General features: G+C 40.7%; 1 long non-coding RNA gene across 3 annotated transcripts in view; it reads right to left on the bottom strand.

The window, feature by feature from the left end:
* Positions 1-5335: 5335 nt before the first annotated feature.
* The window catches only part of LOC108634458, a 157671-nt gene continuing 138186 nt past the window's right edge, over positions 5336-24820 (bottom strand). For 2 of the 3 annotated variants that reach the window (XR_001917615.1, XR_001917614.1), the window contains exon 4: positions 5339-5535. This is a non-coding gene — a long non-coding RNA (uncharacterized LOC108634458). Of the gene's footprint in view, positions 5536-24820 lie in introns of all 3 variants that reach the window. The other variant, XR_001917613.1, reaches the window with a different exon arrangement.

The raw sequence follows: 24820 nt of genomic DNA, 5'->3' as shown, positions 1-24820 counted from the left end.
AAATAGGTAGGACTTAGGCAATATCATGTCTGGTGGAAGTTAGTGGTTGAATTCTGTGTGATACATGTTTATGGTGCCAGTGAAACTCTAAGCAGAGATATCCAGCAAGAAACTGACAGTGCTGACCTGAAGCTATGGAGAAAGGTCTGAGCTAGAGCTAGAGACTGAGTATCTATCATTGTATGGGTGGTAGCTGAAATCCTTGGGGAAGGGCATGGCAACCCATTCCAGTATTCTTGCCTGGAGAATCCCCATGGACAGAGGAGCCTGGTGGGCTACAGTCCGTGGGGTCGCAAAGAGTCAGACATGACTGAGTGACTAACACTTTCACTTTTCCTGGGAGAGAGCTACAGTGAGAAGAGCAGTAGGATGAGGGTAGAACCCTGGGGAGTTCCAGTTGGAACAGGGAAGAACTGGGAGAGTAAAGCATGATGACATCCAAGGGCACAGAGTGTTTCAGGAAAGAAGGAGGTGTCTCGTGCAGCAGAGAAGTCAAAGAAGATAAGAATGAAAAGCGTCCATTGTTTTTGGCAACAGGCGGGTTAGTGGTGACCAGTGTGAGCAGTGAGGCCAGCCTGCACAGGGATGAGGAGTCAGTGGGCAATGAAGGCAAGATGCCTGAGCACAGGTAACTGGAACAAGGTCTGGCCACCCCAGGAGGTCATGTGCATGAATTGCTGTCACTTTGGACCCACAGAGATTAAGGACCATGGTGTCTGTTGTAACAGTGAGTCGGGGCATGGGTGTGGGGGAGGGCACCCAGAGAGAAGGGAAAGATGTGCACAGCAATGCCCTGATTCAGGGGAAAAAAAAAAAGAAACAGCCTCTCGGTAGCCATGGCACCAGTCAGCTGACACAGGGAACGCCAGCTGTTTGCAGGAGGAGAGTAAATTTAAGGGCTGGTGGTGAATGCATCTGAGCTCTGGAATTCATGGGAAACACACTTCATGCCAAAGAAGCAGCATGATGCAAGCCAGAGATAAAGAATTAAGAAACCTGGGCTGTTTCACGTGAAACTCAGGCTAGCCGCATCAGCTCTCTAGCTAGGACACAGCTTCCTGGCCAAAAAAGAGGGGCCAACAGCCCTTATCTGGGGGCATCCAAACATTTCCCATGGTTTGAGATTTTCTGCAATAATGCACGAATACGTAGGAGCTCTCCACTCTGTACGCAAACACCAGAACACTGTTTAAATGGAAAATTCTGAAATGTTAGTAAGGAATAGTAGGCTTAGAACAAAACCAGCAGTCCTATCTGCTCCCAACTCAGAAAACACACTGATGGAGTATAATGCAGGGACAGCTTTCAAATCCAGGAGGAAAAAACGGGCAAGGGATGGAAATGTCAACCTACAATGATTTGATCAATCCAATGGCAGAAGAAAAAAAAAAAAAACAACTCAAAAGAATGTTTCTTTCATATCATATGACATCCCTTATATGTGGGATCTAAAAAGAAATGATACAAATGAACTCACAAAACAGAAGGAGACTCACAGACTTACAGATGAGCTTATGGTTGCTTGGGAGAAGGGATAGTATGGGAGTTTGGGATGGACACGTACACAGTGCTATATTTAAAATGGATAACCAACAAGGACCTACTGAACAGCACAGGGAAGTCTGCTCAATGTTATGTGGCAGCCTGGATGGGAAGGGAGTTTGGGGGAGAATGGATACATGTATATGTATGGCTGAGTCCCTTTGCTGTCCACCTGAAACTATCACAACATTGTTAATCGGCTACATACCAATACAAAATAAAAAGTTTAAAAAAAATAAAATATGGAAAAAAAGAATGTTTCTTCCAGATAAAAACATGAAAGAAAGCTGGAAGACAAAGATTAAATCCAAATTTAAATGTCCAGGGGAGATGGGGAGAACATCTTTATGTAACATTACCAGGCATGTCATTTTTAACTTTGCCATTTTCTGGACCTTCATGGTGGTCCAGTGGTTAAGACTCCGCGCTTCCACAACAGGGGGCATGGGTTTGATTTTTGGTCAAGGAACTAAGGTCCTGCACAGCCAAAAAGAAAAAAAAAAAGTTGCCATTCTCCTAAAGTAGGCTGATTTAGCCACCGACAGGCTAGTGACCTTGGACAAGTCACTTAACAGCTTATTTGTTGCATATAGATTATGATACAGACCCTGAGAAAAAGATGCATTGGAAAGTACAAAGTGGTGCAGAAACGTTGGGCAAGGACTTTTTACAGGTAGGGCATACCTTCGAGAAATCAGTTTGAGATGACTTAAGTCCGAAAGAGTTGGATCCTAGTCGCACAGGAGTGCTAGGTGTTGTGTAAATGTCTTAGTCAGTTCAAGAGGCCTTTGGCAAAGATAAAATACACGCTGCCCAGCAAGCTATGTGCTTAATGTCTCCCCAAGGCAGGAGGCAGGCCCACCATGGGCTGTGGCATATCGCAGAGATGACCCAACATTCCGTTCCACTCCCAACCCACAGAGCTTGAGAGGAATAGCTTGAAATCCAAATGAGGCCCTCTTCTTGGCTAAGAAAAACAGTCTCAAATCTTTCTGACATCTGCACAAAAGGGGTACTGAGGGGCTGCCCTGCAAGGTCAACGGTTCTGGGGCCAGTTTAAACAATCCTGCTTGGCCCTGGGAACGCAGGAGGGTAGGGAGGATGAGTAAAAAGACCTGGCTGCTCAGGCAGCTTCAAGCACCCATGTGCTCTGGATTGGCCCCACGCGCGCTGGCCTCTTGGTCTCCTTGGGAAATAGGACATCCATGCTCTTGACTCAAGAAATACAGTTTGGTTTGGTTCACAAACCTCGGCAAACATTCCCAGAAACTTCAGGCTTTCACAAATAAACTTTTAGGAACATATTTGACTGTGTGGATATCGAGTGTTTTAAATATTGAAGAAAAAAATCTATGCGATGATATTCTATTTTTCTCCGTCCCACGCCCCTTCAACCACTCATGTTTTCAAAGGAAAAGCCAGATTAGGGGCCCAGATGTTTGGAATCCAGATGAGAGTTCCTCACAGAGGAAATCCACTGCCTTCCATCTTCAAAGATCAAAATCTCAGCCAGGGGTGAAACAATGAGGTCATCATAAGCATGCTCGCCTGGTGTAGGACTGACCTCTGTTCAGAATATACAGAATTTCTACTTTTAAATTCTCCCCAACCCCACAAACAGTTCAGAACTATTTCTCAGTTTCTCAGGGTTCAAGCAACTTCCTACCCCCCACAATCCATCAGGAAATGCCCTTCTGTGTCAAACTTCAAATCTCATCTGCTTCCACTTGAGCCATTTTTATTTGCTGTATCTTTGCAGGGGTAAAATAAATCCATAAGAATCACCCCTTAGGAAAATAGGGAGAGGATATGTCCAGAAAATTCACATAAGAGATACAAACATGCAATGAATATGTGAAAAGATGCTTAAGCTTTTATATAGTCTAGGAATTGGAATGATTTTCACCCATATTAGCAAAAATGTCAAGTGCTGGCAAGGGTACAGAAACTTGGGCACTCTTGAACAACAATGCTGACGGGAGTGTAAATAAATTAGAATAGATAATCTGTAGGGTACTTGTAGCTTTGAAAATTTAAAATGCTCATTGCCCTTATATCTAGTAATTCTGACCCTTTGTATCTATATTAAAAATGAGTACAATGAGGCCTGTTCATGGATTTCCACTGCAGCACTTTTAAAATAGCAGAAATTTGGAAACAATAAGTGTTCACCAAAAGGGTAATGGCTAGATTAAACTGTGGGGTAGAGGGAAAAGATCTTAAGGACATATCATTTGACCAAACAAACAAGGCACAGAATATACACACACTGTTATATTTTGGAGAAAAACAGAAAATGAAACTATTGAGTTAGCCAAAAAATTCATTCCAGTTTTTCCATAAGATCGTATAGGAAAACTTGAATGAACGTTTTGGCCAACCCAATATTTTTATACATATTCATACATTTTTATACATATTCATTCATACATATCTTTGATCACACATAGGAAAGACCAGAAAGACAACTGTGGGACTGCGAGAACATCAAGGGAGATGTTTGCTTTGTCTGTGTTGCTTGCTGTTGTTTAAGAACGTATTCATATATTTGTTGTAGAATTACTATTTTTTTTTTCCAAAGTGTTCCCTGATTGTAGATCAGAGGCAAGAACGTGGGCCTCAGTGGCTAGAGTGAACAAGACTTCCCTGGGAGACAGCAGTGGGTAAAGTAAATAGGCAAGAAATCAAAAGACCCAGGTAATAGTCTGAATCTGTCATCAATTTGCTGTGTGACCCTGGGAAGTCATCTTCCTTCTCAGAGTCTATTTCCTCTATACAAACTGTGGTTAAGATGAGAAGCTCATGAAGATATCTTTCCTTTCTGATATTTTATGATTCTCTAAGTCTGTGCCTTTAATATACAATAGGTCTGGCCCGTTTTGATTTAGACATGGCTTTTTATACTTTTCCTTCAAATTCTGGCAGAGTTTGACATTTCACTTTCCGGCAAATGGAAGATAATGAAAGAGGAGGTGGAGCGGTCACTCTGTTCTCTGTTCAGCTGTTTTTGAGGGTTTGGTTGACCTATTAATGCTACCTTTCTTTGACAATGTAAGCTCTTAGGCTTGTTTGAGTGTGATGAAAGTACAGATACAATGCTGGAAGTCGGAAGATCTGAATTCTACAGGGTGGCCATACATTCAGAAAATGTATTAATAGATTGGATTTTATTGTTTTATAGATTGAAGCCCCTTGAATCCTTTGGGTGAGTTATACTGAAGATGTGGGTTTTTTCAGTGGGTATCAAAAATACAAGTCATCCAGGGCAATACATCACATGTGCATAGAGGATTGATAGAAATGCTGTGTCAAGGCACTGTGTTCATTGCAATCTGCACAACAGTTTGAACTGGGAATGGCTATTAAAGGACAATGTATTGAATAAATTACATAATGTAATGAAACATGTTCCATGCTTTAACATAATAGCTATAAATCATTCTTTATGTATAGTCACCTCTATCTTTAGACTTTATGGCTACCCTATACCCTTGATTTTGGATGAATCATATCCCTAGTCTGGAGATAACAATCCAACCACTTGTTCCCCAGAGTGGTAGGGAAGGACCAAGTGGATATAAATGAGCTTTGGAAATTTACATGTATCTACAAACATATCATAATATGCACAACCTAATTGCCTTTTGGAAACACTCCAGATGAAACCTGGAGGAAACCTTGGCTTTGAGTCAATGAAAGAAACCTCTTCCCGGTCCCTCAGAGACTAACCGATCTAGTTCTGTCTATCATTAGTTCGCAAAGCTCCTTCCAGCTGGTCCTCATCACTTTGCTTGCTCCGTGAGGTCACAAGAGTAAAGTCTAAGCAGTTTAATTCTAAAGAAAACATACACACTTCAGAAATCGGCTCCTGTGACTATTTGTCTTTCAACAATGAAAGCAGCAACTTACTCTGGCTCCTTTCTCAGGAGAGCACTTACAGCCCCCACTGCAGTCTTGGCCCCCACATGGCTTCCCATAGGGCTTCTTCTCTCCCTATTAAAAAGAAAATAGAAAAAAGTTAGTGCACCATGTGAAGCAAGAAGCAATGCTGCCCAGGGAACATAATCCGCAGCCACACTCCTACTAACCAAATAAATCAGAGCAGCTTAATCATCTCACTTGATGGTGTCATGAGTCACATGAAATAAAAAGTCATCTTAAGCAAGCACCCTTTTAGGTCACATCTAAGCCTCACTAAGGCTTCCTAGCTGGCTGAGTGGTAAAGAATCCTTCTGCCAATGCAGGAGATGTGGGTTCAATTCCTGGGTTCGGAAGATCCCCTGGAGAAGGAGATTGGTACCCACTCACTCCGGTATTCTTGCCTGGAAAATTCCATGGATGGAGGAGCCTGGCGGGCTACAGTCCATGGGGTTGCAAAGAGTTGGACATGACTTAGCAACCAAACCACAACATACCTCACTAAAGAGCCAGTTTGATACCTGGTTGGGGAACTGTGACTTATACACTCACTCATCGGTAGACATTCCAGTCATAAAATACAAGAGCATTTCTCTATATGGGGCTGGAAATAGACTCTAGACATACCCTGTGTCCCACTGGACATCTATCCTTGCACTCATTGAGAAAGAAGTGGCTATAAGCAGAGAATTTGAGAGAAATTCAATTGCCAGCAATGTAATGATAGATGAAAATGCCCACCCTGCACTCTGCCCTCAGAATTGTTTTCTTTAGGCCCCACTTTCAGCACAGCATTCAAACCTTACAGTGACACCCCTGGGCCCAGTTAGTCAGATCCAAGTTCCTGAGGTGATATTGTACAGTAGCCCCTCAAACTCTCCAACTTTCTTTTTCCTTCTTTGCTTTATGATGATAATGATTACTAGCTGAATTTCTACAAGTCCCCACCCACTACATGACCCGCCAGGTGCTGACCCTCTCTGATTTCTTCTCCTCTGCTCTCTCCCTGGCTCACTCTGCTTCAGTCACACTGGTATTCAATCTATTCACCTGTTCTACTTCAGGGCCTTTGCCCCAGCTGTCACTTCTGCCTAGAATGCTCTTCCCAGAGATGTTTTTGATAGCTGGCCACTTTTTATCACCCAAGTCTCAGTTCAACTGTCTGTTCTCAGAGAGTCCTTTCCTTGCCACTCAACCCCAAGCGGCCCTTAGTTACTTCCAATCATACCACAGTGCTACCTTTCAACATTAAACATTCTGTCTCCCTCCCATTAGAATGTAAGCTCTGTGTAAGTAGGGACCCTATCTGTGCTGTCCAGCATTGCATTCCCAATGTGACAAATGTTTGATGACCTCATGGAGCTGGAATTTGAACACAGGTCTGGCTGACTCCAATGCCTTGATCTTAATCCTTATGTCTTAGTTTTTCTAAGTCTTCTGTCTCAGTGCAAAGACCCCAATATCAGGAAACTGCCATTCTGACCCTATCCACCTTGGGGAAAAAGCAAAACATAAATTCTAACTATTATCTGAAATAAGAACTTTATCTCTGGGATGGATTTAGTATCATCCAACTTTTTTTGTTGTTTGTTTAATGTTGGCTGTTTATTTTTTTCAAAAGAGAAAGGCATATTTATGAGCCAGCTTCACACTTAATCATTCTTGCCTCTTTGTGCTGTGAGCCTTTTCCTGCTTCCCAGGGAGCACTGTGAATTTCTCAGATGGTCTCTTATCTCTTTAGACATTCCCTTTATCACCACAACACCTCGGTAATAAGGTAGTGATGGCAGAGCTATGACAAAATATTGCTATTTTAGATTCCAAACACCTTCCTGATATGAGATATTTTATCTCTCTCCTGTGCCTTTGACATGGTAAGTGCTATTGTACGCTTTCCAGTTTGCCCTCCACTTTATGGTATACAGGACAGGCAAGTTTTCATAAGGGTGAGATCAAGAGGTGCCGTGGGAGGCAGAAGCTGCAGGCTGGGATGGAATAGAGAATAGGGAGACAGCAGCATTGAACTGAATCCTTGCTGATGCTGTGCTCCCTTTGTCTAATGTTGAGTATTATATTTCTTGGGATAATGGATCATTTCTATTGGCTTTTCCATATAGTTCTGTATTTTCCAAGTAGTCTTCAATGAACACACATAATTAGTAAGAAGAAAATAGAACCAGTATGTAACCAGATGATTCATTCATCACTTTCAAGGGAGTGAACTCAACAGGCATTGCCAAAGTCGAAGTGCTATCTGTTTGTAGCTATGGCCTAATTTCAAACATTGCCCTTTAATGTGTCCCATAACATTTGCCTACTATGGACCCAAGTTTTCAGATCTCTAGTATGGAGCAAGGAGGCTGGAGGCAAGGGAGCTGGACAAGACAGTGGGGGGAAATCCCAATAACAGAGCTGAACAAAAATGTAAGGAGCAGAAGCTAAGGTTTCTTAGGAACTTGGCAGAACAAGGAGGCAAAAACACCCAGCTAACAGACAGGAAGCCATCACTGTCTTCTGTCAATGAGGAAAGTAACCAGAGAAGCCCCACTGGCCACAAGGCAACTTCCTGTAATGCTGGCCCTGGCAGTTCCCGCAGGAGTTTTCAGTTACATTGAGGGGTGGAGGGAATAAAAGGAGTGGCTTCCAGGGAACATGGCAAGACCAAGCACAGCGGAAGTCTCTGCCCTATCCTGGCTTGTCTGTGGACACGCTAACCCCTGCTAAACCAGGCTACATCACTGGTGTCATTCCCATCGTGGAATGCTCTCTCCCTCTCTTAAAATCCAACCACTTCTTACAGCCACAGAAAATTAGAACCGGAAAGGCCCTGAGAGATCACTGAAGACACTGGTTCTTAATTCTATCAGACCAGCATATCATTATTTATTTATTTATTATTAAATTTTTAACTAGAGGATAATTCCTTTACAATATTGTGATGGTTTCTGCCATCCACCAACATGAATTGGCCATAGGTATATATAGGTCCCCTCCATCTTAAAACCACCTGCCTCCCCATCCCACCCCTCTAGGCTGTTACAGAGCTCTAGCTTTGGGTCCTCTGTGTCATACAGCAAATTCCCACTGGCTATCTATTTTCCATATGGTAATGTATGTGTTTCATGCTATTCTCTCAAATTATCATGCCCTGTCCTTCTCCCACACAGTCCAAAAGTCTGTTCTTTATGCCTGTGTCTCCTGTGCTGCTCTGCAAGTAGGATTATCAGTACTATCTTTCTAGATTCTGTATATGTGCATTAATATGTGATATTTGTCTTTCTCTTTCTGCCTTACCTCACTTTGTATAATAGGCTATAGGTTCATCCACCACATTAGAACTGACTCAAATGTGTTACTTTTTGTAGCGAAGTAATATTCCATTGTACATATGGACCACAACTTCCTTATCTATTCATCCGTTGATGCACATCTAGGTTGCTTCCAAGTCCTCACTATTGTAAATGGTGCTGCAATGAACACAGAGGTACATGTGTCTTTTTCAATTATGATTTCTTCAGGGTGTATGCCCAGTAGTGGGACTGCTACGTCATATGGTAGTTTTAGTCTTAGTTTCTTAAGGAATCTCCATACTGTTATGCATAGCAGCATACCATTTTTTATTATAAGTATTTATCATTCTTTCTTGATTCATGGAAAGAAAATCATAGGAATAAGTTATAATGAAGATATAAGCAATAATTTGAAAAGCACCTATTATGCCATAATTATATTGCAAAGAAAAAACAAAAGTCGTCTATAAGGCTCAAGAGGGAGGGGATATACATATACATATAGCTGATTCACTTTGTTGAGCAGAAAGTAACACAACATGGTAAAGCAACTGCACTCCAACAAAAAAGTCATTTATAATGAAACAATATGTATTTTCATATGTAAATGCTCATACATGGCTTTATTAGAAGATGTAAAGAAGTCATCAGAGGCCAACAGCTAGATGCAGAATCATCAGGGATGTTACCGTCTGCTGTAGCAGAATGATTCTGGAATGTGGTATTGCTGATTCAAGTACCACAACTGGAGTTGCTATTAATGTAGTGATTGCCTGAAATGGTGAATAACTCATGGTAAAGTTCTGGAGAAAAAAAAAATTCAATCTTTGTTTACTGGGTAGTTTTCATTAGTAATAATAAAAGATAAACATCCATTTCAGTAAGTAAAGTGTGATTATGTTCAGAGTTTTCACCTCCATGAATTTCCAGAGGTATTCTAAATGTAGCATAGGATGAAGGACAATTCTTTGTAGTGTATGGAACATCTATCATACTTGGTGTCTACCTAAGAGCTTTTCCCAATCATTTTGACCAAAATTGCTCTCAAATACCTCCTGGGAGTAGAATATTTCAACTAAGAACTATTAGTTTAATCCACGGAGAAGGCGATGTTATCCCACTCCAGTACTCTTGCCTGGAAAATCCCATGGACAGAGGAGCCTGGCAGGCTGCAATCCATGGGGTCATGAAGAGTTGGACACGACTGAGCGACTTCACTTTCACTTTTCACTTTCATGCACTGGAGAAAGAAATGGCAACCCACTCCAGTGTTCTTGCCTGGAGAATCCCAGGGACTGGGGAGCCTGGTGGGCTGCTGTCTATGGGGTCACACAGAGTCAGACATGACTGAAGCGACAGCAGCAGCAGCAGCAGTTTAATCCAAATCACCCATTGTACAGATGAGAACACTGGAGGAAAGTACTTTGGCCCAGGTCACACTGGTAGAGAGTAGACTGTAGCACTTCTGATCCTAATTCCATATTCTTCCCTCTATTCAATACTTCTCAAGACCAATCTCAAGTTCCATTTCTTTCTTGATTACTCTAGTTCAGGGAAAATATACAGCATGCACTCAGCATGTCCCATTCACTGGGCAAGTATCCTTACAATGTTCCTTAGGCTGAGAGTCTTGTTTCCTCAACCAAACAGTAAGGCTTATAAGGGAAAGGTCAACCTATTTTGCTGTTGTTGTTTAGTTGCTAAGTTGTGTCTGACTCTTTTGTGACTCCACGCACTGTAGTTCACCAGGGTCCTCTGTCCATGGGATTTCCCAGGCAAGAATACTGGAGTGGGTTGCCATTTCCTTCTCCAGGGGATCTTCCCGACCCAGGGATCAAACCCATATCCCCTGCTTGGCAAGTTGGTTCTTTACCACAAAGCCACTTGGGAAGCCACTTTCTCACTTACTTCACTTTGCATGACACACTCTAGGCCCATTCATAACTCTACAAATGACCCAATTTCATTCCTTTCTATGGTTGTGCAATATTCTATCATATATATGTACCACATCTTCTTTATCCTGTCAATGGACAGTTAGGTAGCTTCAATGTCCTACTATTGTAAATAGTGCTGCAATGAAACAGAGGTACATGTGTCTTCTTAAATTACAGTTTTACTTAGCATTTCTGTAACACTTTGGTTTCTCTCTAGAGCTGACAGTTAAGGGGTATGCAACGATATGGCCACACCAGATTGTCTATGATGGATGTCTACTCTGCTTGGTTAGAACATCTATTTGGATTTGATGATGTCTGTGTAAATATTTTTAATGTTATTACTACCTCACACCTCTATCCCTTTGCTGATGCTGGTTCCTTTGTCTAAAATGACTTCCCTAACCCTTTTCCCACTTATGACGGACCAAATGTTCTTTTGTTGTTGTTGTTGTTTTTTAATTTTTATTTTTACTTTATTTTACTTTACAATACTGTATTGGTTTTGCCATACATTGACATGAATCCACCACGGGTGTACATGCGTTCCCAAACATGTACCCCCCTCTCACCTCCCTCCCCACAGCATCCCTCTGGGTCATCCCCGTGCACCAGCCCCAAGCATGCTGTATCCTGCGTCGGACATAGACTGGTGATTCACCATCTTATTGGTGAATGCACCCTCAAATTCTTCCCTCTTGGCAATTTCAGGCAGAAGTTCTTACTCCCTCCTCTTTGTTAAGGGTGCATTGCCATATTTGCCTCAATCTTCTTGGTTCTGCCAATCAAACTGGGCACAATACTCTGTTTTATTCTCTATAGCCCTTGTCCAGCAGATAATCAGTAAGGGCTGTGAAATGATCACTCTCAGAACAACTGAGTTACAAGTGTTAGACCAGGTCTACTTGGCTCCTCCCTCTCTCTTTGGTTTCCTGAAATAAAGAATGACATCCCAGTGTTCCCTCCATAAGCCAATGTGCTTTTCTAGGTATTACCAGTGTTTTCTGGCATGAATGGTGGCAGGGATGATCACCAGGCAAAAGGTAACACAGGAAGCAAGATGGAATCTAAGAGCAGCTTAATTGGAGTGATTGAATGGTTGGCAAATGCGAGTTATCCTTGTGAGCAATTCCCCCAGAAGCTTAGTTCACAGAAGGTTGGCTGTGCAACATTATCTTTTGACCATTCACTCCACAAGTATTTCTTTAGCACCTGGACCTGGCAACCCACTCCAGTATTCTTGGCTGGAGAATTCCATGAACTGATGAGCCTGGTGGGCCACAGTCCATGAGGTCACAAAAGAGTCAGACACAACTAAAGCAGCTAACACTTTACTTTCACTTCTTTCATATGCTACACACTGTGCTAGACATGGGAGAAAGAGGCTGCATCATACAGCCACAAGGGAAACCAAATCCTTGCTCTCCTGGTGGTTTATCATCCAGAGGGGAACACAGAGATTAAACAAATAAATATTACATCCATGTTTGTCAGATGATATGTGTTAAGGGGGAAAATAAAGCAGGGTAAGAGGGATAGGAAGTATTGGCATCAGGTTGTTACTTTATACAGGGAAGTCAGGGAAGTCTTTGCCCAAAGGTGACTTTGGAGCAGAGAACCTTGCTTCTTAAAGCACAATTCCTGGTCCAGCATCAGCAGCACTGGAAAACTGTTAGAAATCCAATTCTTGGGCTTTCCTGTTGGCAACAGTGAGGCCAGAGTGCTGGAAAGGGATGGGTAAGGTAAATGGGTTAGATGACGAGGCCAGAGCTGTAGCAGGGGCCAGAGAATGGAAGATTTTTATAGACAACTGTAAGAACTTTTGCCTTTGGAAAAACACTGAATGGTTCTGAACATAGGAGTGACACTCTAACTTCATGTGAACTGTGGTGGGACAAGGATGGACACAGGAGGGCCACCTAGGAAGCTGTTGTGGTAGTCCAACAGCAAGATGATGGTGGCTTGGATCAGAGGGGTAGTTGTAACAACTGGCAGAAGTAGGATGATTCTGGGTATGCTTTTAAGGCAGAATAGCTAGGATTGGCTGATGGATTGGATGTGGGATATACCTGAAAGAGAGGAGCCAAAAATGACTCTAAGGAATGGATACACGTATATGTATGGCTCAATTCCTTCACTGTTCACCTGAAATTGTCACATCATTGTTCATCAGCTATACCCCAACACAAAATAAAAAGTTAAAAAAAAGTGACTCTAAGGTTTTTGAACTAAGCAACTAGAAACATGAAATTATCATTTATTCAGATGGAGAAAAAGCTTTTGGGGGGCATCAGGAATTCTGGTGTCAAGATGTCTATTACACATCTAATGAGCAATCAAGTAGATGGCTGGAGTTCAAGGATGATGGATAGCTTGGAGATATGCACATGGTACCTTAGTATAGACCCGACTATGTTGTGGTAACAAGCCCCAAATCTCAGTAGTTCAACACAACTAAGGTTCACTTCTTGTTCATGTTACAACCCGATGAGGTACAGGCAGTTCTCCTTAGCGGCTTTCTTTTAAAGGTGACTTGACATCTAAGCTACTTTTGTCAAGCAACTCCACCATCTTGCTTTTAATTGCCCTGACCATGTTCCTATTTTCCTTAATAAAAACTAAACACATTGGGACAACCTAATAGCGTGGAAAATAAAAGAAAACAGGGATTATTTGGTGAGCACCATCTCTGCCACCACTGGTATGGTATAAAGCTACAAGACTAGATGAGGTCACCTAGGGAATGAACATAGATAAAGGGGAGAGAAGACTGAGCACTGAGGTGCTTCAATGTTAAGAGAAAATGAGAAGGTACTGGAGACAGAGTCTGATAAGGAGAAGCCAGTGTGATCGGTAGAGAACCAATATAGGGAAAGGTCCCGGCAGGTGAGTGAAGAAAGTATTTCAAGGAGAAAAGGATGATAAAATGTACCAAACTGTTGATAAGTCAAGTAAGGATGAGATAAGAACATACCAATGGATTTAGTAATGTGATCTGGACTAGAGAAATTTCAGCAAGGTGCTGATCCAGACCAGAGCAATTTAAGAAAGGAGAATTAGGGAAATGTGGGAGAACCGTGATGCAGTTCTAAGGCCCCCCTTAAGGGAGTGATCATGGACTTTAAGGAACACCAGTTACCAATATTGTGAGGTTTTCTTTGTTAAGCCAGATGGGCACAGATGCAGATTAGCAGAAGACTTGGATGTAATCAGGGGTTGGGTTCTTCTAGGTGAGAATAAAAAAGGAAAAGAGGAGCAAGGGACTCAAAGGTGTATGGAAAGAAGTCATTGAAATAATGGACCATGGAATTGAGGCTTCCTAAGGAGGAAAATGAGCACAGGTGTAAGATGCAGTTAAAAATATACAGATAGTAGATTTAATGGATGATTGATCCATTAATGGGTTTGGGAAGAAATGTATGGGTTTTAGGATTGTGACCAGATCTCAGAAGAAAGAAGAGGTGGTGCTGTGAAGTCTAGGGGGTCTTCCCTGGCTAAAACTTTGCACTTCCAATGCAGGGGACCCAGGTTCAATCCCTTGTCAGAGAACTAAGATCCTACATGCTGTGCAGTGCAACCAAGAAAAGGGGAGGGTGCTAGGGCCAGAAGATATGGTACATATATGCAATGGAATATTACTCAGCCTTAAAAAAGAACACAATAATGCCATTTTCAGCAACATGGATGAAGCTAAAGATGGTCATAATGAAGTAAGTCAGATGCAGAAAGACAAATATAGATATGGCTTATATGTGGAATCTTAAAAAAACAGTACAAATGAACTTATCTACAAAACAGAAGCAGAGTTACAGATGTAGAAAATAGACTATGGCTACCAGGGAGTAAGGGCAGGGAGGGATAAATTGGGAGATTGGGATTGACAAATATACACTACTATATATAAAATATTTAATTAATAAGGACCTGTATAGCACAGGGAACTCTATTCAATACTCTGTAATGACCTATATGGGAAAAGAATCTTGAAAAGAGTGGATATATATATAAGTATAACTGATTCACTTTGCTGTACAGCAGAACCTAGCATAACATTGTAAATCAACAATGAAAGTGAAAGTCGCTCATTTGTGTCCGACTCTCTGCAACCCCTTGGACTATACTGTCCATGAAATTCTCCAGGCCAGAATACTGGAGTGGGTAGCCTTTCCCTTCTCCAAGCGATCTTCCCAACCCAGGGATTGAACCCAGGTCTCCTGCATTGCAGGCAGATACTTTACCAGCTGAGCCACAAGGGAAGCCCAAGAACACTGGAGAAGGCTTATCCCTTCTCCAGGGGATCTTCCTGACTCAGGGATTGAACCGGGGTTTTCTGCATTGCAGGTGGATTCTTTACCAATTGAGCTATCAGGGAAGCCCAATTATACATCAATACAAATTTTTTATAAAAAGGCTAGGGCCTGTTAATACTCTACCTGGTACCAGAAAAGACAGCTCTAGGAATATAATAACTACTTCCTGAATAAACTCAGTAAATGGTCACTGAAATGGCTGCTCAATCCTGCTTTCATACAACATAAAACTATTCTGTTTTAATGTCAGATTTCCTCAAAACACTTATCACTCCAAATTTCATTTGATTTTCTACCACAAGTCTGAACTAGGTGTTTTATATGTATGGGTATATGTAACAACACACACACACACACAATACTACAATGCTTTCTTTATATCTTCACCTATACCCCTAGATAGTAAGTTCCTCTGAGATGATGTTGGTTTGCTCACCATAAAGTAAATGAATTAAAGAACCTTCTAAGCTTCAATTTCCTCAACTATAAAGTATGGATAATAATGTTTTACTTCACTGGGTATTGGGAGGTTAGAGATAGTGCCCCTAGCAAAGTGCTTGGCACTTACAGTGTCCTCAATATAGCAATATGTTACCTGGTATTATTTATAACTATAACATCTAGTATGGTGCCTACATCATAGGTGAACACGTGATGACTAATTTGCATTTTAAAAATGAGAAAATGACGGCTCAGCTGTTAGTGACTTCCTCACCACAGGAAATTAGGCATCTGACTTGGGATAAGAAAGCAGCCCTCACTCTCTTCCACTGAACCCACTGTTACCAATTCCAGGAATTAGCTTGAAATTGGGAATTCAATTCAGGAAAAGAAAGATGAGTGTTGGTAAGATTACTTTTTTTTTTTTCCAAGAAATATATATTTTTTTACTTTATTTATTTATTTATTTATTTTTAATGTTTTTTTTATTTTTATTTTTTTATTTTTTTAATTTTAAAATCTTTAATTCTTACATGCGTTCCCAAACATGAACCCCCCTCCCACCTCCCTCCCCATAACATCTCTCTGGGTCATCCCCATGCACCAGCCCCAAGCATGCTGCACCCTGCGTCAGACATAGACTGGCGATTCAATTCTTACATGATAGTATACATGTTAGAATGCCATTCTCTCAAATCATCCCACCCTCTCCCTCTCCCTCTGAGTCCAAAAGTCCGTTATACACATCTGTGTCTTTTTTCCTGTCTTGCATACAGGGTCGTCATTGCCATCTTCCTAAATTCCATATATATGTGTTAGTATACTGTATCGGTGTTTTTCTTTCTGGCTTACATCACTCTGTATAATCGGCTCCAGTTTCATCCATCTCATCAGAACTGATTCAAATGAATTCTTTTTAATGGCTGAGTAATACTCCATTGTGTATATGTACCAGAGCTTTCTTATCCATTCATCTGCTGATGGACATCTAGGTTGTTTCCATGTCCTGGCTATTATAAACAGTGCTGCGATGAACACTGGGGTACATGTGTCTCTTTCAATTCTGGTTTCCTCGGTGTGTATGCCCAGCAGTGGGATTGCTGGGTCAAAGCCACAGTCATCAAGACAGTATGGTACTGGCACAAAGACAAAAATATAGACCAATGGAACAAAATAGAAAGCCCAGAGATAAATCCACACACATATGGACACCTTATCTTTGACAAAGGAGGCAAGAATATACAATAGAGTAAAGACAATCTCTTTAACAAGTGGTGCTGGGAAAACTGGTCAACCACTTGTAAAAGAATGAAACTAGATCACTTTCTAACACCGCACACAAAAATAAACTCAAAATGGATTAAAGATCTAAATGTAAGATCAGAAACTATAAAACTCCTAGAGGAGAACATAGGCAAAACACTCTCAGACATAAATCACAGCAGGATCCTCTATGATCCACCTCCCAGAATTCTGGAAATAAAAGCAAAAATAAACAAATGGGATCTAATTAAAATTAAAAGCTTCTGTACAACAAAGGAAAATATAAGCAAGGTGAAAAGACAGCCTTCTGAATGGGAGAAAATAATAGCAAATGAAGCAACTGACAAACAACTAATCTCAAAAATATAGAAGCAACTTATGCAGCTCAATTCCAGAAAAATAAATGACCCAATCAAAAAATGGGCCAAAGAACTAAATAGACATTTCTCCAAAGAAGACATACAGATGGCTAACAAACACATGAAAAGATGCTCAACATCACTCATTATTAGAGAAATGCAAATGAAAACCACAGTGAGGTACCACTTCACACCAGTCAGAATGGCTGCGATCCAAAAATCTGCAAGCAATAAATGCTGGAGAGGGTGTGGAGAAAAGGGAACCCTCCTACACTGTTGGTGGGAATGCAAACTAGTACAGCCACTATGGAGAACAGTGTGGAGATTCCTTAAAAAATTGCAAATAGAACTACCGTATGACCCAGTAATCCCACTGCTGGGCATACACACCGAGGTAAGATTACTTTTTATTCCTTTTTTTTTTTTTATCAAGATGAGTGTATTTACTTTACAATAACTTGCATTGCATGTACACTTTCTGTAATCAACCTTCTTATAATTCTCATAACTACTTCTGAAACAAGGAAAAATTATATATAAAATTTCCAGATTAAAAAAAAAAATAAACCTGAGTCTCGGATTTGGTTATCACTTGGTAGTTAAGTGACAAAGTGAAGATTCAAAGCAGGGCCTCTCTTTCCAGTGTACAGCTAAACTTTTAAAAAGAAAAATAATACAAGATGTGGAGGTGCCCTTTTATAACCTTCAATCTCTGCCAGTTGCCTCAGAGTCCAGAAATCAAGAGAAGCCTCTTAGGCTGGATCATAACTAGTCTGGGGCCACATTAATAATAACAGGTACCACCAATGGGGTATCTGCTATGTGCCTGCCTAAGTACTTCACATTTGCTCTCTCACATGACTGTCCCAGCTACATTGAGTGGTAAGCACCATTACCACCATTATTTAACAGCTGAGAAAACTGAGGCTTATAGGGGTTTACTAGTTTGCCTACTCAAGGTCATATAGCTAGGGAGTGGCACAAATTCAAACCCAGGTTTGACTCAAAATCTTTGTGCTCTTCCACTAAGCCTGGCCTCCAGTTGCCTCATCCTAGGTTTCTGTACTTGGTGATAATAATACAGAATGTCTGGCCTTAATGGAAATCTACTGTATAACTCAGAGAACTGAAACTGGAACTCTGTAACTACCTAGAGGGGTGGGAAAGGGTGGAAGGTGGGAGGGAAGTTCAAGCGGGAGGGGACATATGTATATCTATGGCTAATTCATATTGATGTATGGCAGAAATCAAACCAATATTGTAAAGCAACCATCAGTCAATTAAAAATAAATACAATTTTTTTTTAAAGTCTGGCTTTACTTTGAGCAATTCTAAAACAAAACCTGTTCATTGAAATTTAAACACACACACACACACTAAACCAAGCTTAGTTGTGGTGTTGTTGTCCAGTTAGTCATGTCCGACTCTTTGTGACCCCAAGGACTGCAGCATGTCAGGCTTCCCTGTCCTTCACCATCCCCCAGAGTTTGCTCAAACTCATGTCCATTGAGTCAGTGATGCCATCCAACCATCTCATCTCATCCTCTGTCATCCTCTTCTCCTGCCCTCAATCTTTCCCAGCATCAGGGTCTTTTCCAATGAATCAGCTTAGTCTTGTCCCATGTTTAATGTGCATTTCTATGAGTTTATGAATGAATGGTGCTGGGAAGAGAAGAAAAGATCTCTAGGAGCTGGCTCCCTACCAGGTGAGACTTGTCAGCCACACTTTAAGGATGAAGCTGACAACAGACATGGCTGAGTAGTTCAGGAAGGTATTTCCATCCATCTGTGAAACTGTGTTCACACACATACACACATGCCACTGATGGGGTCAGGGGATGGGGAGAGGAACGGGCATTTTGGGTTTCACTTGGAAAAGGCCTAGCTAGCCAGAATGAACCAGGGCTTGAAGGGATGTACGGTCCTCCTAGACCTTAAGAAGCATTCACCAACCAAATGCTTGACACACAAATAGACAAACTAAATGTTGTCCATAATGCTCTTAGACCAAAATTTCTGAGGAGATGTGAGAAAAAGAAGTGAGAAAGACACTGGGAGAAAGTGAGGAATCTTTGAGCTTTAAGGCTGGAAGCTTTAAGGCTGAGCACAAGAGGTCACACAGTTCACATGTAGTTAGGGTGGCAAGTTTTAAGAAAGAAAAATACAGGATGCAGAGTTCAATTTGAATTTCAGAAAAACCGTTAAGTGTGTCCCAGTTAGCATATTTTTGTGTAAGTATGTCCCAAATTAGCATAAAGATGTTCCATGCAATATTTGGGATATACTTATACTAAAAATCTATTTGTTGTTTATATAAAATTTTAATTTAACTTGGCACCTTGTATTTTATTTGGAAATCCTACAAGTAGCATCATGACACACTCATGTGACAAGTTCAGTTTTGGAGTGCCTATAGTAATTGTCAGTAATAACATTTGAAGTACAAACTTTGCAACTTACTTTAAAAACATTAAGAGGGTATTCAAGTTTCTTTTTTGCAACCGAGTCACTCTTACTTATTTGCTTTCTAATTTGGTTTCCAAAACAGGAAGGAAAGGTATACTTATCACTAACATGGGAAGGATTGGATTAATTCATTTACTCAACAAATATTTATTGTGTGCCTACTGTGTACCAGGTACTGTGCTAGGTACTGGGGATAGCATGACAAAAACAATTGAATATGATTTTTTCATGAAGGTTCATAGCAGTTTTATTCCTCATAACCCCAAAGTTGGAAGGGCCCAAATTTCCATCAACAGGTCAGTGGATAAACAAACTATGGTGCATTTGTACAATGGAATACTATTCAGGAATAAAAAAGGAACAAAATAATGATGCATGTAACTGCATGGATGAATCTCACAGATACTATGTTAAGTGAAAGAAGCTAGATGGTAAGACCATATTCAGTATGAATCCATTTATACAAAGCTCTGGAATAGGCAAATCAAATATATGATGATAGAAATCAGAATGGGTTCATGATGATAAAAATCAGTGGTTACTTCTGCAGGTGTGTTGGGGTGAGGTTGACTGGGGGTATGGGTACCTCCTGAGATGTTGGGCATATTCTGTATCTTATTTGGAGAGATGTTTTTAAATGTACACATTTGTCAAAACTTATGAAAGTATACATTTACAATCAGCACATTTTATTGTCTGTAAAATATAATTTTATTCAAAAGTAAGTGTGATCTCTACCATTATAGAGCTCATATGGGATATAGATAAAACACTTACACAAATATTTGAAAAATAATCATTTTGAAAGTGTGATGGAGTAAAATAGGGTTCTCTGAAAATTAACAATGTTTAAGTCATTAAAACATAAGCATTACTTCTTCATTCAGCAAATATTGATTGACTGCCTCCTCTGTGCCAGGGACTGGATTATGCCCTAGGAGTATCCTATTAAATAAAATAAATTTGCTCCTCTGCTCCATGTTCTTGTAGAGGAGACAAACATTGGAAGAGTAAATAATAATCTTTGAATTATAATTGTGTTATATGATACGAAGGAGACCAATGGAAGGATATGAGAATGTAGAACAGGGACACTTGGCCTCCTTGATGGGATCAGAGAAGGTTTCTTTAAGAAAGTGCAGTTAAACTGAGGTCTGAAGACTAGAAACCATCAACTAGGTCAAGGGATAGGAGTAAGGCAGAGAATCTTCTAGGCAGAGGAAACAATCGATGTACATGCCCTGTGGTGAGAAAGAGCATGGCACATATGAGAGGCTGAAGGAAGCTAGAGTGACTGAAATAAGAAAGGAAAGGGAAGAGTGACAGAAAATTTCACTGTCTAGGCAGGCAAAGACTTGCTCGTGCAGAGTCTTGTGGGCCATGTTAAGGAGATTCGGTTTAATTGTCAGAGTAACGGGAAGTCATTGAATAATTTTGATTGGAGAGTAATGTGATCAGATTGATATTTTAGAAAAAAATTTCTAGTGGCAGTATAGATAATGGACAGAAGAGGGTAATAGTGAGGTGGGAGGCCAATTAAGAGACTGTTGGAGAAAAGATGGTGGCCTGAACAAGGTTGGAGAAAAGATGGTTGGATGGGAGAAGTGAATGAATCTAAGACATATTTAAAGATAGGGACACAATCAGAAAGGAATAAGACTAGAAAACAAGGCTTTCTCATACCAAGTCCACTTCACTGATTTGAGGACAACCTTTAATGCATACCTGCTATGTACTAATGGAGTAGGAAATGGCAACCCACTCCAGTATTCTTGCCTGGAAAATTTCATGGACAGAAGAGTCTGGTGGGCTACACAGTCCATGGGGTTGCAAAAGAGTTGGACATGACTTAGAGGCTAAGCACATACACACACTCTATGTTAAGGCACTGTGTTGAGCACTATGGAAGAAAGACAAATGTTTAGAAAATTTTCATTACATGCAAGGAATTTAAAGGCTAAGAACAACTATAATCGAATGAAGAAAAAGTGACAAGTATTATTGTAAAAGGTAAAGAGATATCTTTCTAAAACTTAGACGTGATTATGTCCTATTTTGTTTCAAAAACCTTTAATGACTCTCTTATCTTCAAACTTCAAAATTCAAGCATGAGATTTAAGAGCCTCTTTAAATCAGACTCAACCACCATTGTAGACCAACCTATCACCTTCAATATTCTACTAATAGAGCTCTATTTATCAGCAATTCCATTTTTATGGAATGCTGTTCATATCCTATCCATTTCTGTGGAAATCCTAGTCACATATTTTCTTTGTCTTTTTTGTGACAATTTTATTGAGATATAATTCATATACAATACATTCATTCACACTTCTTTTCTTAAATTTTACCTTGCTTTTTTCCCAACAACGGGGCTTCCTTGGTGGCTCAGACAGTAAAGAATCTGCCTGCAATGTGGGAGACCTGGGTTCAATCCCTGGGTTGAGAAGATCCCCTACAGAAGGGAATGGGTACCCAGTCCAATTCTTGCCTGGAGAATTCCATGGATAGATGAGTCTGGCAAGCCACACAGTCCATGGGATCACAAGGAGTCAGACACAACTGAACGACTGACACTTTCACTTTTCCAACAATAGCACTATTTCTGTTTCATGATGTATTCATTGCCCACTCTAACAGCTTCTCCTTTTGACTGCTTCAGAGAAACCACAGTGACAGTTTCTAATAAAAATATATAAGATTATTTTGAGTGGTCAGGCTGAGTGTAAGAATCCTCAGCTGCTCAAAGCTTGTTGGGGCTGTGTGTCTCCCTTTCTGTGAGCCTATTCTTGCTATTAGACTTGAGGCGTACAGTGTCATGAACTTTAGTGGCTTGGCCCAGAGCCTTAAGTGTTATTTATAATATGATGCCTTTAGGGAAATGATTCCAAGTTGACAAAAATCCCTTAGGATTTCTAGTTGGTAGCTGAAGTCAAGATGGAAAAGTCGGTAAGTTCTCTAAGAATTAGATCTACAGGAACTGGAAGGACTGTGATTCTAGGGCAGAGTATTCAGCTTGCTGAAAATATCCTGACAGACTGTCTCATATATTATTGAGTCCAAAGGATCAAGGACACTGCCATTTCTGTCTTTTGTACTTGGAAGAGAGAATTTAACCAATGCTCAGTTGAGATGGATAGTGAGTCCATATGAAATTCACCAGCAGTAGCAATTATTGGAAGGAGATAGAATGGGCCACAAATACAAGTTGTTTCCATAAAGATAATTTTAGTTATATATTTAGCTCATGATACAATAATCTCTAAGATCTACTGATATAGATAAGAGTACAGATGTTTTGTTTGTTCATAAATGAGGAAAGAGGACATGGGGAAGAGGATCTAAACAAGGGAAATATAACAGTTCATAGCAAATCCATCCCTCATGAAGTGTTAAAGAATCTGCTGCCAATGCATGAGATGCTGGAGACACAGGTTCGATCCCTGGGTCAGGAAGATCCCCTGGATGAGGAAATGGCTACCCACTGCAGTATTCTTGCCTGGGAAATCCCATGGACAGAGGAGCCTGGCGGGCTACAGTCCATGGTGTTGCAAAGAGTCGGACATGACTGAGCACACAGGTACATACAGACATGACTAGAAGAGAAATGAGAGGGAACCCCTTCTCAAAGTATAGAACCCAGTAAATAGCAGACTAGGATCTCTGTCTTCATTTGCTAAGAAAGGCCTGTTACTTTTACCTAATTTTATGGTTGCAATTTTAAGCTGTAAATCCTTTCAGAAGTTGATTTTAATTTTGCTTGCAGGGTGAGCAAAACAAACCAACTTGTCACGTATGCCTGCATTTCTAAAATTAGGCAAAACAGCCCTAATCCCTTTTCATATGCAGAAAATAGAAACTAGTCGAGTAGTCTACTTGGTTGGTGGGAACAGACTTTAAAAAGCAACATGCTAAAAAAAATAAAATCAAAACATGTCATAAGCAAAGTTAAACTGCAGTTCAAACTTTTTGGCCATAGCCAAAAGCCACAAGCAAAGGAGTGTGACAGTATTTCTGTCTCTGATTCTCTTTTGTGACTTCGAAACTCATCTACTTTTTGTTTCCAGGCAAATGACATGTAAAACTCATTTCAGAAAGCCCATCTATAGCAGAGCCTCAGCTACGTCTTGGGCCATTCTTTTTCAATATATAACCTACCAAAACTCACTGAAGAAGAAATAGATTATTTGAATAGTTCTATATTGACTTTAAAAGTAGAGTTTGTAGTTAAACCCTTGCCACAAAGAAAATTCCTAGGCCAGAGAACCTCCCTGGTGATTCTCACCAAACATGTAAGGAATAAATAATGCCAATCCTGTAAAACTCTGCCAGAAAATTGAAGATGAGGGATTACCTCCTAAATCATTCTATGAGTCAAGTATTACCATGACAAGCTAATATCTTTTGGGAATATAGACACAAAAATTCTGAACAAAAATTTAGGAAATTGAACCCAACAGTATATAAAAATGATGGGCCTTTCCTGGTGGCTCAGTGGTAAAGAATCTGCCTGCCAATGTAGGAGACATGAGTTTGGTCCCTGATCCGGGAAGATTCCACACGCCCCAGAGCAGCTGAGCCCATGTGCCGCAACTATTGAGCCTGTGCTCTAGAGCCCAGGAGCCACAACTACTGACCCCACATGCCACAGCTACTGAAGCCTGCACAGCCTAGAGCCTGTGCTTGGCAACAAGAGAAGCCATTGCAATGAGAAGCCTGTGCACTACAACTAGAGAGTAGCCCCCACCTCAGCAACTAGAGAAAAGCCCATGCAGCACCGAAGACCCAGCAGAGCCCAAACTAACTAACTAAATAAATGCATTTAAATGGTGATACATTATGACGAAGTACAGTGTATCTCAGGAATGATGGGTTGGTTTAACATTCAAAAGTCAATCAAAGGGGACTCCCCTGGTGGTCCAGTGGTTAAGAATCTGCCTTCCAATGCAGGGGACTTAGGTTCAATTCCTGGTCAGGGCACTAGGATCCACATGCTGGACGATGCAGCACACACAAAAAAATAAAAGATCTGAGCCGAAGTCAGGTCCAAACTTACATGGATACAAAGTAGAATCGGACAGACTCTGCATTTGGAGAACTCACACTTTAGCCAAGGTCACATACTCAGTTAAGCTCTATAGGCCTGGTACTAGCTTAGATACTGGGGAGAAGACAAACTTGAAAATACTCATGGCTCTCCAAGTATTTTCTGGGCATTTATTAGTCTCTTCTTGCCTAAGCCTGTAAGTGATTCCAGTGCAGGGAGTAAGAGAGGAGCTTGCATTTGGGGAATA

The sequence above is a fragment of the Capra hircus genome (genome assembly GCF_001704415.2).
Source record: "Capra hircus breed San Clemente chromosome X unlocalized genomic scaffold, ASM170441v1, whole genome shotgun sequence".
NCBI classification, from domain to species: domain Eukaryota; kingdom Metazoa; phylum Chordata; class Mammalia; order Artiodactyla; family Bovidae; genus Capra; species Capra hircus.
Note: the sequence above shows the minus strand (reverse complement) of the source record. Positions and strands in the feature narration are given on the sequence as shown.